This window comes from Podarcis vaucheri (genome assembly GCF_965113315.1).
Source record: "Podarcis vaucheri genome assembly, chromosome: 9".
NCBI classification, from domain to species: Eukaryota; Metazoa; Chordata; class Lepidosauria; order Squamata; family Lacertidae; genus Podarcis; species Podarcis vaucheri.
Window position 1 is genome coordinate 2,851,151 of NC_138767.1, and position 17,851 is coordinate 2,869,001.

General features: G+C 51.7%; 1 protein-coding gene across 1 annotated transcript in view; it reads right to left on the reverse strand.

Annotated features, from left to right (window-relative positions):
• Positions 1 to 17,851, reverse strand: part of LOC309540087 (C-type lectin domain family 4 member F-like) — a gene marked incomplete at its 3' end in the record, with an annotated part of 160,155 nt that overhangs the window by 118,036 nt on the left and 24,268 nt on the right. The gene's annotated exons all lie outside the window — the stretch shown is intronic.

Sequence of the window (17,851 nt, forward strand, 5' to 3'; positions counted from 1 at the left end):
GAATAGGAAAATGAGAGTACCCCTAAACACTTTTCTAGGAAAAGAAGGGCTGTCAATTTATTTTTAACTTTTGCACCATCTGTCCCAAAAGTCTGCTCTACCCAGAAATTGCAGTTCTTTTGGTATTTCGCCGTGGCGTCGGGTTTATTTGCCGTCCTGGTTTCTTAACACACTCAAGGGCTGTTTCCACTGCCCACATTGCTTAGAGTAGACCATGTAGGTTTATGTAGGACAGTCTCCTGCCTGGCCTGTTAGCCCTCCACATCTCCCAAGGCATTTGGCCTTACTGTGCCCTCTTATCTACTTTTGCTACTGCCACATTCAATTCATATGCCACCCCCACAAAAAATACCTGGCAGGGATAGGATGACTGTGTGGGGCTACCCCTCAAAGCTGTAGAAACACACACACACACACAACAGTGTGTGCAGGTGGGATCCTAGCTTTCCTCCTAGAAATGATAAAAACTTTCATGAGGACTAGGTACCACAACCGTGGTATCAATGGGATTTGAATCTTCTAAGGCAGCACTCTGCAAATAACATTTCTTTAGTCCAGTTCTGAGACCTCGGAGACATGAATGAGGGTTGCCAGGTTCAATTCAGCTTGGAGGAGGTGGCTCCTATAGGAATACTACAATATAGTAGTAATACGTTTTGCCTTGGTTGAATCTATAAACGTGGGAATATAGGTTTAAGAGCAAATCCTGTGCATGTTTTGTTGTTTAGTCGTTTAGTCATGTCCGACTCTTCGTGACCCCCTGGACCACAGTATGCCAGGCCCTCCTGTCTTCCACTGCCTCCCTCATGCTGGAAGCTTCGAGAACACTGTCCCACCATCTTGTCCTCTGTCGTCCCCTTCTCCTTGTGCCCTCCATCTTTCCCAAAATCAGGGTCTTTTCCAGGGAGTCTTCTCTTCTCATGAGGTGGCCAAAGTCTTGGAGCCTCAGTTTCAGGATCTGTCCTTCCAGTGAGCACTCAGGGCTGATTTCCTTCAGAATGGAGAGGTTGGATCTTGTGCACGTTTACTTGGAGGTAAATCCAATCAAGCCCAGTGGAGCTTTCTCCCATATTAAATGCACAGGCTAGCAAGCCGTAAACCACCTGAAATGCAAGCTTGGCTTAGCTGGAGACTTTATTCAATCAAAATACAGAAGAATAGCTTGCAGAAGATATCCTGTCCGAAGGCAGTGTGGTGCAGTGGTTAGAGTGTAGCACTAGGTCCTGGGAGACCAGGGTTCGAATCCCCACTCGCCCATGAAGCTCACTGAGTGATCTCAGGCCGATCCACTGCCTCTCGGCTGCTCCTTCCACACAGGGTTTTTGTGGGAGACAATACCCATAGCTTTGGGGGGGGGGGGTGAGCTATGAAGGCAATCAATAAACAAGCCCCACTGAATTCGTGGTGGTTAGAAAAGGCGCTGTTGTTTTCCAAACAGCCTTCAAAATAAACTGCATTCACAGCAGATCCCAACTGGCAGTTCTCTGTTAACTTTTTAAACTTTAAAACCAGGAATTAAACGGCTTCTTTGTGTCACGTTGCCACTGCTGGCCTCCTTGGCAGGCGCTTCCCTAACCTACAATTGACGGCTGCCAAATCGGGCAGAAGTTCACGTGGCTCACGTTTTTTGGGAAGCGAAATGCCTCTACCCACCCAGAGCAGAACCACGTGCTGCTTTATCCAGATCATCAGTTCAAAAAGCCAAACCCTTCGCTTGCGCGATTCGCTGGCAGCATCTGGGGGGAAATCTGATGTGAGCTCTTCAAAAGTTGGGAAGCTGTCCCAACACATGCCTTGGAAGGGAGCCTTGGTCACGTCAATGTTGAAAGTTTAAAATAAACGCTGGCAAGGCTGTGGAACTCCTCTCTCTCACAGCTCCAGCTAGCACAGCCTTCCCCAAAGCCGGTCAGAATGAAATTGCTTGCCCAGCTGTAAACCTCGTAGCTTCCGTCTGTCTGGAATAAGGCCTCGCTGTAGAAAGTTAAGGGCTGTATCCATTGCTCCTCTCTCGCGTGAACCGTAGAACAGCGCATTTGGAAGGGACCCCCAAAGGACATCTAGTCGAACCCCCCAGCAATGCAGGAACCACAGCTGGAGAATCACTTAACAGATGGCCCCCAAAACTGCTGCATGAGGCCCCTGGAAAGTTCTCCAGAAGGAAACTGGTCCTCAGACTGAGAAAAGTCTCCTGCCCTGGCTCTGCCATTAGATGGAATGAAGTAGCTGACTTGGGGTATCAGGAGAAAGCAAATTGCTCATTATTTAATGTAAGGTAAAGGGACCCCTGACCATTAGGTCCAGTCGTGGCCGACTCGGGTTGTGGCGCTCCTCGGGTTGTGGCGCTCATCTCACTTTATTGGCCGAGGGACCCGGCGTACAGCTTCCGGGTCATGTGGCCAGCATGACTAAGCCACTTCTGGGGAACCAGAGCAGTGCACGGAAACGCCGTTTACCTTCCTGCCAGAGCGGTACCTATTTATCTACTTGCACTTTGACGTGCTTTCGAACTGCTAGGTGGGCAGGAGCAGGGACTGAGCAAACGGGAGCTCACCCCGTTGCGGGGATTCGAACCGCTGACCTTCTGATCAGCAAGCCCTAGGCTCTATGGTTTAACCCACAGCGCCACCCGCACCCCTTTTTTATTTAATGTACTGCTGCTGTATTCTTCCTTTTTTTGCTTGGCCTCAGGCACCAAAATAACCTGAGTGGCCTTGGGGACCTTGACTGCTGGAGGGTGGAGATGCTGATTGCTTCTCTGCCTCAGGCCACCAAATGTCTTGGGCTCCGGCTCTGGTTTTGAAAGCTGACACTCCTTTTTGACACACCTGGTGCAAGGGGCAGGATCCTGCCAGGCTTCTTCTTCTTAAAAATGTTAGATTGGTCCCTGCACCTAAATCGAGGAAGCCTTGCGCAAGGGGTTTCACTCACCGCTTTTGTCTGGCTTAAATTTTGTTGGGTCTTTGCGAACCTGCTCCATTTGCAAAGAAAATAAATGCGCAAACAGTGGCATGTGCGATCTGACCGTCTCCCAAGCTGGCGCCCTCCTGGCGGGAGTTGCAGAAGGGCAAAACACTTGGAGGGCGCCCCAGGTGACAAGCTGCCAACTTGTGCAACCTCTGAATGAGTAACACAGCTGCTTCTCAGACTGTTTGCATTTTAACACAAGAGATGCTTTTCCATTCATGAAAGGGAGGACTATGCCTGGAATGCAAGGCGTGTCTAGAGCTACCAACAGAGAAGGGTGTGGGGCCTTCTGGGCTTAAATGGAGGCCCCACCACTGACTTTGCCCCTGCTGGTTTGGAGTCAGATGCCTGTGTGGTCTATGCCCTGCCCAAGCCAAATGGTTAGGTATATGAGCCTGTCTCAGCAGACGTTTGCACATCACGTGCAAAGAAACTATTGTTTCCCGCCCCACACCTGAAATGGTTTGATTTGGAAATGGAAGTCAGGTTTCTTCCTGGGGAGGCGAAGGCATACAATGCCTGTGTGACTCTGGGTGTGCATTTTTAAAGGTACACTTTGGAACCTAGGTGAATGGCAGCTAACAGATGGAGGTTGAATCCCGACAAAAGGACTGTTTTGGGGGGACAGGGGGCGGGCAGGTGTGGAGCACTCCCTGGTCTGAATGGGGTAGCTGTGCCCCTGTAAGACCTGGGAGTCATTCTGGACTCACAGCTCTCCATGGAGGCGCAGGTCAATTCTGTGTCCAGGGCAACTGTCTACCAGCTCCATCTGGTATGCAGGATGAGACCCTCCCTGCCCGCTGTCTCGCCAGAGTGGTGCATGCTCTGGTTATCTCCCGCTTGGACTACTGCAATGCGCTCTATGTGGGGCTACCTTTGAAGGTGACCCGGAAACTACAACTAGAATGAGGCAGCTAGACTGGTGACTGGGAGTGACCACCGAGACCACATAACACCAGTCCTAAAAGACCTACATTGGCTCCCAGTACGTTTCCGAGCACAATTCAAAGTGTTGGTGCTGTCCTTTAAAGCCCTAAATAGCCTCGGCCCAGTATACCTGAAGGAGCGTCTCCACCCCCATCATTCTGCCCAGACACTGAGGTCCACCTCCGAGGGCCTTCTGGCGGTTCCCTCCCTGCGAGAAGTAAAGTTACAGGGAACCAGGCAGAGGGCCTTCTCGGTGGTGGTGCCCGCCCTGTGGAACGCCGTCCCACCAGATGTCAAGGAAATAAACAACTATCTGACTTTGAGAAGACATCTGAAGGCAGCCTTGTTTAGGGAAGTTTTTAATGTCTGATGCTTTATTGTATTTTTATTATTTTGTTGGAAGCCACCCAGAGTGGCTGGGGAAACCCAGCCAGATGGGCGGGGTATCAATAATAAATTATTATTATTATTATTTTTATTATTATTATTATTATTATTATTATTATGTGGGTGTGTGATTCAATAGGGCTTTAGAGATCAGACATGGTGCAGAGAAATGTAGCTAGACAACCTGTGCTTTCACCGGAAGGCAACAGGTGAGATATACCTAGGCAGCTGCTTTATACAGAGTGATGCTATTGGTCCACCTCGCTGCCTTGTCTACACAGGCTGGCAGCAGCTCTGGAATCAGGGACGCTTTCTCAGCTCTGCCTGCAGGTATAAGACCTTCTGCCTGTTCGCATTGGAGAGAATCTGTGATGGGAGGAGCTGGACCTTTTGAACAGATTCTCATGCCATAGTTAAGGCATTTGGTCCCCACCCTAAAGAAGAAGGAGATAATAGCAGTGTGATTCTGGGGGTACTTAGGGTTCATGGTGTAAAATCATAGTTTTAATTCTATTCATGTGTAATTGTTTTTAGCTGTTATTATTTTATCCGTAAGCCGCCTTGAGTCCCTGTTAGGGCAAAAGACAAGGCATAAACATAACAACAAGCCTGGATAGCTCAGTGGGATAGCACATGGCGTTGATAACACCAAGGTTGCAGGTTCAATCCCCATATGGGACAGCTGCGTATTCCTGCATTGCAGGGGGTTGGACTAGATGGCCCTCAGGGTCCCTTCCAACTGTATGATTCTACACTGTTAGTACACAAGCCTTTAGCAACTTGGGACCAGTTTACCTGTGAGATCGCCTTACCCCAGATACGACCTCTTGGCTGCTTTGATCATCAGAACTGGAACTGTTACAGGTGCCACATAATACCCGTTCGACGTTGGTAAGAACTTGACCGTTGGGTGTAGCAGTGCCTACACTTTGGAACTCCTTGCCACTTGAGAGCAGGCAGGCTCCTTCCCCACACCCTTGAAAACATTTTTGTTTACACAAACCCAGGGCTTTTTTTTTCCTGCCGGAGCTCAGCTCCAGCACCTCTCAGGTCGGTGCCCTGGCCATTCTACGAGGGCAGCAGGTCATGGTGAGCTCTGGCACCTCTTTTTCTAGGAAAATAGCACTGGGCAAGCCAACCCAGTTGGCTAGAATGCTGGTGTGTGTCTTAGTTTATGGCTGGTTTTTAATCTTTTTGATCGTTTTGGATTGGGTTTTTTTTAACAAATAACTGCATTGCAGTAAACAGCTTTGAGGTTTGTTTCCTTTTGACAATCAAGTGGTGTATACATTTTAAGAAATAACAAATGTGTGTGTTTGCGATCTGTGTGTCTATATACAGTTGTACCTCGGGTTACATACGCTTCAGGTTACATACGCTTCAGGTTACAGACTCTGCTAACCCGGAAATAGTACCCCTTGGGTTAAGAACTTTGCTTCAGGATGAGAACAGAAATCGTGCTCCGGTGGCACAGCGACAGCAGGAGGCCCCATTAGCTAAATTGGTGCTTCAGGTTAAGAACAGTTTCAGGTTAAGAACGGACCTCCGGAACGAATTAATTACTTAACCTGAGGTACCACTGTATATACATATGCACAAAACACCAACAAGAAGTATACAAAAACCAGCAACCCCAGCGACAACCATGGTCGTACATTTGTTGCTTTGCAGCGGAGGGAAGTTTGGGTTTAAATAATGGCTCTTTTTGGAGGGCAGAGAGCCACGTGTGAGGCTGAGGGAAACCCTCTCACGTGGCCCTGCAATGTGAATTTGGCTGACTTTTGCAGAAGTTAGGAGGGCAGGCCCTTCCTGCTCAGCTTTAGATTTCAGGCTTCCGGACTCTGTGCCAAGTCTTCCCGGAATTGTGAATCACTGTTATGCTAAGCCAGCGCACTCGGTCTTCAAACCTCGCACATGGGACCTTCCTTCATGTGACTAAAGAGAGGCCCTTTCCTCCGTCCACCTTCTAAAATCACAAATCCCATCCTGCAAAGCCTTCGGATCTCTCTGTCCTATGGTTGGTATTTTTCCCCCCTGGCCACTTGGCACGATTTTATTTCACGACAGGTTAAGAGGTGTGTGGCAGACGAGTCGCAAAGTTTTGGGTTCTGTAATTTAACTGGAGTCAAGTTTATTGCAGTGGAGAGAACAGGTCATAATTCATTTGCAAACACACACAGGGACGAGCTTGAGAAATACTATTTCTGCACTTCTTGTTGCCTGGCCATGCTGTCTCCTGAGGCCTGCAATGAAAAGAAAATGTTTATTATTCACTTTTTGCCGAAGAGCAAACCACCCCCAGTCCTCAGGATTTTAAGCACAAGGCTTGGGAAAGAACGCTACCTTCAAATAATGGAGAATTCTAAATTGGGAAAGACTGCGGAGGGAATAAAACTTCAGTAACCTGCAGCGTATGTGTCAGGGGTTCAGGAGCAGAGGCGAGGGCAAGGGAGGAAACAGAGAGCGAGGGGGAGGAGGCAGAAGAAAGGATGAGTGACGACGACGACCCGAGATCTCCGAGTCTGTCCAGTGAATCAGAAGATTCACAAAGAGGAGCACCAGTGGCAAGGGCAAGGGGGGAGACTAGGGGGACACCCCAGGAAGAAAGAGCCAGAGGGGACTCTGAGGGGAGCAGTTGGAGATCGGGACCTACGTCACCGCCAGAGAGTAGGGAAGAGGAAGAGCGCCTGGGAACTAGCGCTGGCAGCTCACAACAGGAGGGAGGGCACGAGTCAGGAGTGGCCACACCTTCATCGGGGAGCGAAGTGACGGTTAGACGGAAAGTGGAAGGTTGGGCGCGCGCGCCAAGTTCAAATGCACAGGAAGGTGGCGCAGTAGGCAGCCCGGAAAGAGAGCCAGGTCCTAAAGCCCGGCGCAAGGAGACAGGGGAGTCAGGGGGGTCAGCGTCAGAAGAATCCCGGAAGGGAGAGACCCAGGGGGGCAGAGGGACCCAGAGGAGAACTGTCAGGCGGAAAAGGTGGAGCAGGGCTAGGATATTAAGTTGGTGCGCAAGGGGCGGAGACTCAGACGGAGCTTCGCCGACCTAAGCATAAGGCGTAGGGTTGCACGCAGCAGCTCAAGAATGGAGACTGTAACTCAATAAAGACTTTTAATCAACAACCGCTGGCTAGCGTGATCCTCTGTGAGCTAGGATCTGGAAGTAACCCTGACAGTAAGCTCCTTCTCTTCAAATTGTGGACATCCACGACCTCGCGGAGAGGAGGGAAAGCGGGTGCCTACAAGAAAGCTCACGAACGGTAGACAATATGACGGCCGAACAGCAAATAACGGAACTCAGAGACGCGGTTTCACGACTGACTGCCGAGGCGGTGGCGTCCAGGAAGAGAGAGGAGGACGCAGCGGCCGCCTACAGGGATCTCCAGGTCAGGTTGGACGTGCTTACGAAGCAGGGGCAACAGACACCCAAATCAGAGGGGATTGGGTTGGGGAGACGCACAGGCAGTCTGGTCTCGCACTTCGATGGGAATTTGCAACAGTACCCCAATTTTAGAGCAGACGTAATGTGTGCACTACAACTACTGCACAAAGACTTTAGAGATGAACAAGAGAAAGTGGGGTTCATCATGTCCCATTTGCATGGAGACGCTAAAGCATGGCTGCGCAATTTGTGGAGGGATAAGGATCCTGCGCTCCAAAATGCGGACGCCTTTATTAAAGCGATGGATGGCTGTTTTTTATCAAGCATTGACGTGGATCTTGCCCGAAGGGAGGTGCACGGACTAAGACAAGGGAGGGCCAGCGTACGGCAATATCATGCCCGCTTTTTCGCTTTGGTCAGTGCCCTGGAATGGGACAGAGATTCGGCTCCCGTCAGAGACCTTTTTTGGGAGGGCTTGAACAGCTCGGTGAAAGATGAGATTGCGAGGGGGGAGAGACCCCGGACCACGCAGGAGATCGTTCAGAGGGCGCTGGCGGTGGGAGTGCGGCTGGAAGAACGTCCGTGGAGCAGGGACGAAGGGCGCAGCGGGCGCGAACCAGCCAGGGGCTCCTCCTTCCTTCCCAGAGAAGCAGCGCGTGCGCAATCCACGCCCCCAACAGGGGGAGGGGTGGAACCGATGGAGGTTGGGAGTGCAAGGGCTCAGTCAGCAGCCAGAGCCCTAGCACCGGCAGCAGTGAAAGCGAAGCCTCCTAGAGGGAACAGGAAGTGTTACATCTGCGAGGATCCAGGCCATTTGGCGAAAGAGTGTCCCCGGAGGCTCCACAAGCACACTGCAGCCTCAGCAATGGTGACTGCAGCAACGCAGCAAGGAGAACCACAGCAGGGAAACGACGATGTCTGGCTGGAAGAGGAGGCACTGGGGCCCAGCCAGACGTGTCAGTGAAGCAGTCCCCAGAGATTTTACCGCCCATGGACCCCCTCCCGCCCAAGCCAGTAGTGAGGCTCACCGCATCGCTCCAGCTACCCAATGGAATCACCATGGACGTGCCAATCACCGTCGACTCGGGAAGCAATGCAGACTTCATAGGGCAGGACTTTGTCGACCGGCACGCTATACAGTTGCTGCCTGCCACGCTGCCCCTGCAGGTTGTCACGGTGGATGGCAGGGAGCTGTTAGGGGGGCAAGTGGTGAAGCAGACGCCACCTATGGTGCTGCGGCTTGGAAATCACAGGGAAGTCATCAGCTTCAACGTCACTCAACTCTCGGACACGCCTATTGTATTGGGCATGAGTTGGCTGGACAAGCACAGCCCGACGCTGGCTTGGTACCAGAGGCAGCTGACCTTCGGCTCTTCCTTTTGTGCTGAACACTGCATCATGCCCCAGCAGGAAGGGGAGCAAGAGGAGTCACAGCTGCTGCTCGGCACGCTGCAAGCGGTTCCCCACAAGTACGCAGAATTTTTGGAGGTTTTCTGCGAGAAGGAGGCAGACAAGCTACCCCCCCACAGACCATATGACTGCAAGATTGACCTGCTGCCGGGGGCGGCGCTGCCCAAAGGGAAGCTGTATTCCATGTCTGAAGATGAACTGCAGGAACTCAAGGAGTTCATTGATCATAATTTGAAACGCGGTTTCATCCGAGAGTCCCAGGCAGCGGGGGGCAGTCCTGTATTCTTTGTGAAGAAGCGAGACACGCCCCAGAAAAGGCTCGTGGTGGACTACCGCATTTTGAACAGTGTCACCAAGCCGTCGGACTTCCCCATGCCCCGAATCGACGACCTCCTCGCGAAAGTACGCAAGGGCAGCGTGTTCACCAAGTTGGACCTGCGAGGGGCGTACAACCTGATTCGCATGCGGGAAGGAGATGAGTGGAAGACAGCCATGTTCACACCCCTGGGCACCTACGAATATAGAGTTATGCCTTTTGGATTGCAAAATGGCTCCCACGTTTTTCAAGCTTTCATGCATCACGTGTTGGCGGGGCTCCTCTACAAGACGTGCGTCTGTTTCTTGGATGACATCCTGATCTTTTCGGAATCGCAGCAGGAGCATGACAGACACGTCAGGGAAGTGCTGAGCAGGCTCCAGCAACATAGGCTTTACGCCAAGCTGGAGAAGTGCCAATTCGACGTGACGGAGGTGGATTTCCTGGGATACAGGTTGTCTGACAAGGGGCTCGCCATGGACAGCGCCAAGGTTCGAGCGGTGTTGGATTGGAAAAGCCCACACAACCGGAAGGAGGTCCAACGATTTGTCGGCTTCGCGAACTTCTATCGCAAGTTCATCAAAGGCTTCGCTATGCAGACTGCAGCCATTACAGACACGCTCAGTTCCAAGAAAAAGAAGTTCATCTGGACAGCGCAGGCGGAGCAGTCCTTTCAGGCACTCAAGCGTCTTTTCGCCTCGGAGGAACAGCTGCTTCATGTCGATCCTAGCAGGCCGATGAGAGTTGAAACAGACGCCTCGGACAGGGCCGTCGGAGCAGTCCTGCTGCAGAAGGACCCGCAGGGGGTTTGGAGGCCCGGAGCGTTTTACTCCAGGAAGCTCAGCAAGTCCGAACAGAATTACACCATCTGGGACAGGGAGTTGCTGGCTATTCATGCAGCGTTCAAAGCATGGAGGCACTTCCTGATTGGAGCCAAGCACACGGTGCAGGTCTGCACGGACCACAAGAATCTGGAGCACTGGCGCACGGCACAGTTCCTGAACCAGAGGCAGATACGTTGGGCTGAGTTCTTTGCGAATTTCGACTTCCGAATAGAGTATGTCCCGGGGGACACCAACATCATGGCGGACGCGCTATCCCGTAAGCCACAGTATCTGGAGGACGCCACGCCAGCGGCCGCCATGCACATCTTCGCGCCAACAGTGTGGGCGTGCGCTGCGGCGACAGTGGACCTGGAGGCGGTGCGACAAGCGTTGCAGAATGACTCTTTCGCGCAAGCAAAGATGGCTGAGATGCGAAGGGGCACGGCAGCGACCAACGGGTTCCAGCTGAGAGATGGATTGCTCATCCGCAAAGGGGCCATCTACGTGCCGGGAGACGAACTTCGCGCCAAGGTACTGCATCAGCTGCACGACGCGCCCACTGCCGGGCACTTTGGCAAGGAGAAGACGGTGGAATTAGTCGCCAGGGATTTCTGGTGGCCCGGAATGAGAGGGGAGGTCGCGGACTACGTGGCGAGGTGCGACACCTGCCAGAGGGCCAAACCAGTGCACAGACCGCCGGCCGGACTGTTGGAACCGCTGCAAACTCCGGTCGAGCCATGGGAGAGAGTCGCCCTGGACTTCGTCACGGATCTGCCCAGCTCGAGGGGCAAGACGGCCGTGCTGGTGGTGGTGGACTTGTTCTCCAAGATGGCGCATTTCATCCCGTGTGCGAAGGTGGCCACGGCGGAACAAACCGCCAAACTGTTCATAGACCACGTGTTCAAGGTTCACGGTCTGCCACGGTCTATTCTGTCCGACCGCGGGCGGCAGTTCATCTCGAACTTCTGGCAGAAGCTGATGGGCTTCCTAAACGTCAAGATCAACCTGGCGTCGGCGAGACACCCGCAGACCAACGGGCAAGCGGAGCGGGTCAATGCCATCATGCAGCAGTACCTGAGATGCTATGCGAATCAACAGCCTGCGACGTGGGTGGATTACCTGCCGCTCGCCGAGTTCGCCTACAACAACACGAAGCACGTGTCCACGGGGGTCACGCCGTTCTTCGCCAACAACGGGAGGCACCCCAGAACCTTCCCGGGACTGGAAAGACTGGTGGAGGGGGAGCCGCAGACAGCAGATGCGTTCGCGTCGGAGTTGCAAGAGGTTCACGATCAGCTGCGGCGGCACCTGGAGCTGGCCAAACACGCATACAAGGTGCAGGCAGACAAACACAGAAGGGTTGGCGAAGAGATCCAGGTGGGAGACTGGGTCTGGTTAGCAGCCCACGCAGTGCCGGCCAGGTCGTTGGCCAAGAAGAAACTAGGGCATAAGCAACTGGGGCCCTACCAAGTCGAAGAGCAGGTCAACCCGGTGGCTTTCAGGCTGGCGCTTCCGGAGGGTTCCAGAATGCATCCGGTGTTCCACAGATCGGTGCTCACTCCCTACAAGGCACCGCACAGGTTTCAGGAACCCGGCACGGCGCCGAGTCCGCTCCGAGAGGGAACCAGGCAACGGGGAGTGGCACAGGAGGTGCGCCTCAACGAAGTCACGGAGATTTTGGACTCCAGATGGGGGGAAGAGGGGGTAGAATACCTTCTCGCTAAGGAGGGCACCCCGGCCAATGCCAACAGCTGGGTGCCGGGCTACGCTCTAGATGAACCTCTGCTCAAGGAAGAGTTTCATGCCCTCTTTCCCCATAGGCCAATGCCGGCGGACTTTTTCGACGACTGGCTTTTCACGCCCACGCTTTCAGCCAGCACGTTCCGGGGGTTCGACTCGGATGAGGAACCGACACGAGACGCCCGTTCCCCGGAGGGGTCACCCTCGGGATCTGCCTCAGAACCCTCGTATTGGTGGGATGATCGACCAGAGGAGCAGTGGCGCAGGAAGTGGCTGGAGGGTCCAGGACGAGCTACGCCTACAGAAGGAAGCGAGGGAGAGACCGACATGGACTTTTTCGGGGACAACCAGGGTCTCGAGCACGGCGGCACGGAGATGGAAGCAGAGGTGACCGTCGTTGACGAGAGCAGGGAGGAAGAACCGGGAGTCTGCGGATGGAGGCCGGCCACGGGAAGCGAACTGTACCCGACATTCGTCCCTTTGACACTGCAGCACCCAGTTCCCGCACCGGAGGGAGGGGAGGGGGGAAGGGGGGGCTTTGAGGGGGGGATGGATGTCAGGGGTTCAGGAGCAGAGGCGAGGGCAAGGGAGGAAACAGAGAGCGAGGGGGAGGAGGCAGAAGAAAGGATGAGTGACGACGACGACCCGAGATCTCCGAGTCTGTCCAGTGAATCAGAAGATTCACAAAGAGGAGCACCAGTGGCAAGGGCAAGGGGGGAGACTAGGGGGACACCCCAGGAAGAAAGAGCCAGAGGGGACTCAGAGGGGAGCAGTTGGAGATCGGGACCTACGTCACCGCCAGAGAGTAGGGAAGAGGAAGAGCGCCTGGGAACTAGCGCTGGCAGCTCACAACAGGAGGGAGGGCACGAGTCAGGAGTGGCCACACCTTCATCGGGGAGCGAAGTGACGGTTAGACGGAAAGTGGAAGGTTGGGCGCGCGCGCCAAGTTCAAATGCACAGGAAGGTGGCGCAGTAGGCAGCCCGGAAAGAGAGCCAGGTCCTAAAGCCCGGCGCAAGGAGACAGGGGAGTCAGGGGGGTCAGCGTCAGAAGAATCCCGGAAGGGAGAGACCCAGGGGGGCAGAGGGACCCAGAGGAGAACTGTCAGGCGGAAAAGGTGGAGCAGGGCTAGGATATTAAGTTGGTGCGCAAGGGGCGGAGACTCAGAAGGAGCTTCGCCGACCTAAGCATAAGGCGTAGGGTTGCACGCAGCAGCTCAAGAATGGAGACTGTAACTCAATAAAGACTTTTAATCAACAACCGCTGGCTAGCGTGATCCTCTGTGAGCTAGGATCTGGAAGTAACCCTGACAGTATGTTTTATTCCCTGGCAACAGGGAAGGCTGATGGGAACATGGCAGGCGGTGTGAATAAGAATAAGAATTTTAGAATTAGAATTAGAATTTATTTATACCCCGCCCATCTGGCTGATGGGCAGCTGCCACTCTGGGCAGCTCCCAATCGAGTGTTAAAAACGATACAGCATCAAATATTAAAAACTTCCCTAAACAGGGCTGCCTTCAGATGCCTTTTAAAGATAGGATAGCTGCTTATTTCCTTGACATCTGAAGGGAGGGCGTTCCACAGGGCGGGTGCCACTTCCGAGAAGGCCCTCTGCCTGGTTCCCTGTAACCTCGCTTCTCACAGCAAGGGAACCGCCAGAAGGCCCTTGGCGATGGACCTCAGTGTCTAGGCAGAACGATGGGGGTGGAGACGCTCCTTCAGATATACTGGACTGAGGCCATTTAGGGCTTTCAAGGTCAGCACCAAAACTTTGAATTGTGCTCGGAAACGTACTGGGAGCCAATGTAGGTCTTTCAGGATCAGTGTTATGTGGTCCCAGTGGCCACTCCCAGTCACCAGTCTAGCTGCCACATTCTGGATTAGTTGCAGTTTCTGGGTCACCTTCAAAGGTAGCCCCACGTAGAGTGCATGGCAGTAGTCCAAGCAGGAGATAACCAGAGCATGCACCACTCTGGCGAGGCAGTCCGCGGGCAGGGAGGGTCTCAGCCTGCGTACCAGATGGAGCTGGTAGACAGCCACCCTGGACACAGAATTGACCTGTGCCTCCATGGACAGCTGTGAGTCCAGAATGACTCCCAGGCTGCACACCTGGTCCTTCGGGGCACAATTACCCCATTCAGGACCAGGGAATCCTCCACACCTGCCCGCCTCCTATCCCCCCAAAACAGTACTTCTGTCTTGTCAGGATTCAACCTCAATCTGTTAGCCGCCATCCATCCTCCAACCGCTTCCAGACACTCACATAGGACCTTCACCGCCTTCACTGGTTCTGATTTAAGAGAGAGGTAGAGAGAAGACATAAACAAGGGAAAGAAACAGGGTTGCCAACTTTTTTTTAAAACTCCACTCTGTTCTTTTTGCATACAAATCTGTCCTCACCACCAGCAGTTGGCAACCCTGCAAAATGGGCTTAAAGAGGCAACAATCTTCTTGATGTGACGTCTGAAGCATGTGTGTGTGTCTGTGTAGGTGGGTAACAGATCAGAAATTTTGAGCGGAATTTGTTCCTGAAGATGGGGACTGGAGGGAACCTCTTCTGATAAACCGGCCTAGGATTGGCCCTCATCTCTCGCCAGGACACCTTGACTCAGCAGCCGAAAGGTTGCCTTCCCCTCTCCATCCCCTCCCATCTTGCCTGCGATATTTTGGGAAATAAAGAAAGAGCAACACTCTCCCTCCGCCCTCGATAATTAAGCGCATTTCATCTCCCCCTTTTGCACCATACGGTGGTGGTTCTCCTTCACAACAACCTTCCGAGGTAGACTCTGCCAGGAGATGCTGAGCAGCCCAGGGTCAAGCAAAGCAGCGTCATGGGTTAGTGGGGATTGGAACCCAGGCTCCCAGCCCAACAATCTAACCACTATACCATGCTGTCCCCCCCCACGCCTGAGGACTTTGTCATAGTGGCCAAAGATGCGTAACTGCTGACCCCTTGAGAAAACCAAAGTCCTCTTTTGTGCAGGGCTTAAAAAAACTCTCTCTGGAAACTGCCAGGAGTTAGCGGAGAAGCACAAGAAGGGTTAAGAAGCTGCGCCCTCCCTGGTTTGGCTCCCTAATCTGAAGGGGAGGAGCTGGACTTGGGAGTCTTGGCCCCCCAGGCAAGGAGAAGCGTGGGAAGCGAACTGAGGGAGTGTCTGAAAATTCGTAACCTCCACTAAAGTTCTCCCAAAGGCACAACTTTCAAGCCTGGTCTTGCTTTTCTGCGTTGAGTCTCCTCTTGCAGCAACACACACACAACACACACACACACACACACACACACACACACACACACAGGCATTTATTTGGGAGGGAAACTTTGACAGCAGGCAAATGGAAAGGAAAGCCACCTTCTAAAATTGTGCAGGATAGGGGAATGAGTTCAAAGAAGCCTTGCAATTTCCTAGTTTCTGTTGCTTTGATTTTCGCAGCCTTTCAGGGCATGGTGGTGCAAAACAGGCAGGCTTCCATCACAGCATAGGAGATTCAGGGGGGTATATTATGATTATTATTGCTGTTACTAAGAAAAAGTTGCTTTTTTGTGTGTGCAAAAGCACTCGCTTATTTTTGCTGCTGCATCATCACACTGTTGACTCGTGTTAGGATGGGCTCCTTTGGCCTGATCCAGCTGCAGGGCTCTTTGCAAATCCTTATCTAACGTTTATCAGAGTAGGGCCATTGAAATTAATGGGTATGACAAGCTTTGGGCCCCTAATTTCAGCAGGTCTATTTTGAATAGAACTTAGCTGGAATTCAAACAGCAGTTGAATATGAACTAAAGCTTGAAGCTTTTATAGAAGCATAGTATCTGGGATGCTTAAGGCCTGAGTTGAAATGTTTTCTTATTTTTGACAGTTGCTAAATCTATTATGGCAAACCATAGAGTTGTAGAGTCCCTAAGGGCCATCTAGTCTCACCCACTGCAATGCAGGAATCACAGCTGTGCGGTATATATAATCACAGCAAAAAACCTGTAACAGGGGGAGACTGGATAAGAAAGTTTAGGAAGCAGCCCAATGTACTAAATTACTTGAATACATAAGATTAAGAGATGGAAGGCAACAAAAACCCAAATTTGAAACAAAGTGTGGGTATACTACGGATTTTAATTGTTTAATATGAATTTAGTGGATTGCAATGAATGTATTTTGCTTCTCTCTTCTCTACGTTTTTGGCATCGTTGGCTCTCCATTTGAAATTTCAAATCATGCTGGATTTAAGACTGTGCAAAACGACAACAAACCTCTGGTTACGTGAAACATATTCAATAAACACAAAAGATGTAACCGGCTAAGTAGAAGACCCTTCTACTATGTTATAAGATCCACTGTCCTGTGATATCATATATGAGTTTGTACTACTGATGAAGCCCAAGATGGCGAAACAAGGTTAATATTCCAGAAATCCTTGTCTTAGACTCTGTGAAAGGATTCTGTGGAACTGCAACAACTTTTCGTGTGGATTGTTGGATTTTATGAACAGACAAGTGGAATAGACACTTTCACATATAAGGACCTTATGCATAAACCGATTAGAGAATGAACTGATCCACTGGGTCTTCTACGTTTTTCGTTGAACTTTATGAGCTATTTCTGTTGAAATCTACAATTCAATACAATGAATAGTATATATTATTTTTTCAAACGTACAGCCAGTTGTTACGTCTTGTGTGTTTATTGGATTTAAGACTGTGGCAGATTGCAAACCCAATCTTGGAGCGCCCCCTGCTGGCTGACAACTGACAGTGTTGTTCTGTCCTTTTACAAATAGGGTCACATCCACACCAAAGCTTTAAAGCACATCATGGTTTCTACCCAAAAGATGCTGGGAACTGTAGTTTGCTAAGGGCGCTGGGAATTGTGGCTCTCTGAAGGGCAGACTGCAGTTCCCAGGCCGCTTTGGGAGAAGCTATGTACATCAGGAGTGTACATCATGGTTTCTACCCAAAAGATGCTGGGAACTGTAGTTTGCTAAGGGCGCTGGGAATTGTGGCTCTCTGAAGGGCAGACTGCAGTTCCCAGGCCGCTTTGGGAGAAGCTATGTACATCAGGAGTGTACATCAGGAGTGTTCTGATGGTGTTTCCTGCTTGGCAGGGGGTTGGACTCGATGGCCCTTGTGGTCTCTTCCAACTCTATGATTCTATGATTCTATGATCACCTTGCCAACAAAGGTCTGTATAGTTAAAGCTATGGTTTTCCCAGTAGTGATGTATGGAAGTGAGAGCTGGACCATAAAGAAGGCTGATCACCGAAGAATTGATGCTTTTGAATTCTGGTGCTGGAGGAGACTCTTGAGAGTCCCATGGACTGCAAGAAGATCCAACTTCTCTATTCTGAAGGAAACCAGCCCGGAGTGCTCACTGGAAGGACAGATCGTGAAGCTGAGGCTCCAAGACTTTGGCCACCGCATGAGAAGAGAAGACTCCCTGGAAAAGACCCTGATGTTGGGAAAGATGGAGGGCGCAAGGAGAAGGGGACGACAGAGGACAAGATGGTGGGACGGTGTTCTTGAAGCTACCAACATGAGTTTGACCAAACTGCATGAGGCAGTGGAAGACAGGAGTGCCTGGCGTGCTCTGGTCCAGGGGGTCACGAAGAGGCGGACACGACTAAATGACTAAACAATAACAAAGAGTTGGAAGGGACCCTGAGGGTCATCTAGGCCAACCCCCTGCAATGCAGGAATCTCAACACATGGTCTCCCATCCACTTTGAAACCATACAGGACCCTGCTTAGCTTTGCAAATGTGCTGCCGTTTTATTGCTGGGTGCTGTGGGTCACTTAGATATCACAAACAAGTTGTTGGCAGCAGACCTTTTTTAATAATAATAATAATAATAATAATAATAATAATAATAATAATAATAATAATATTTATCAGATCCCCCCCTTCCCGACGGATA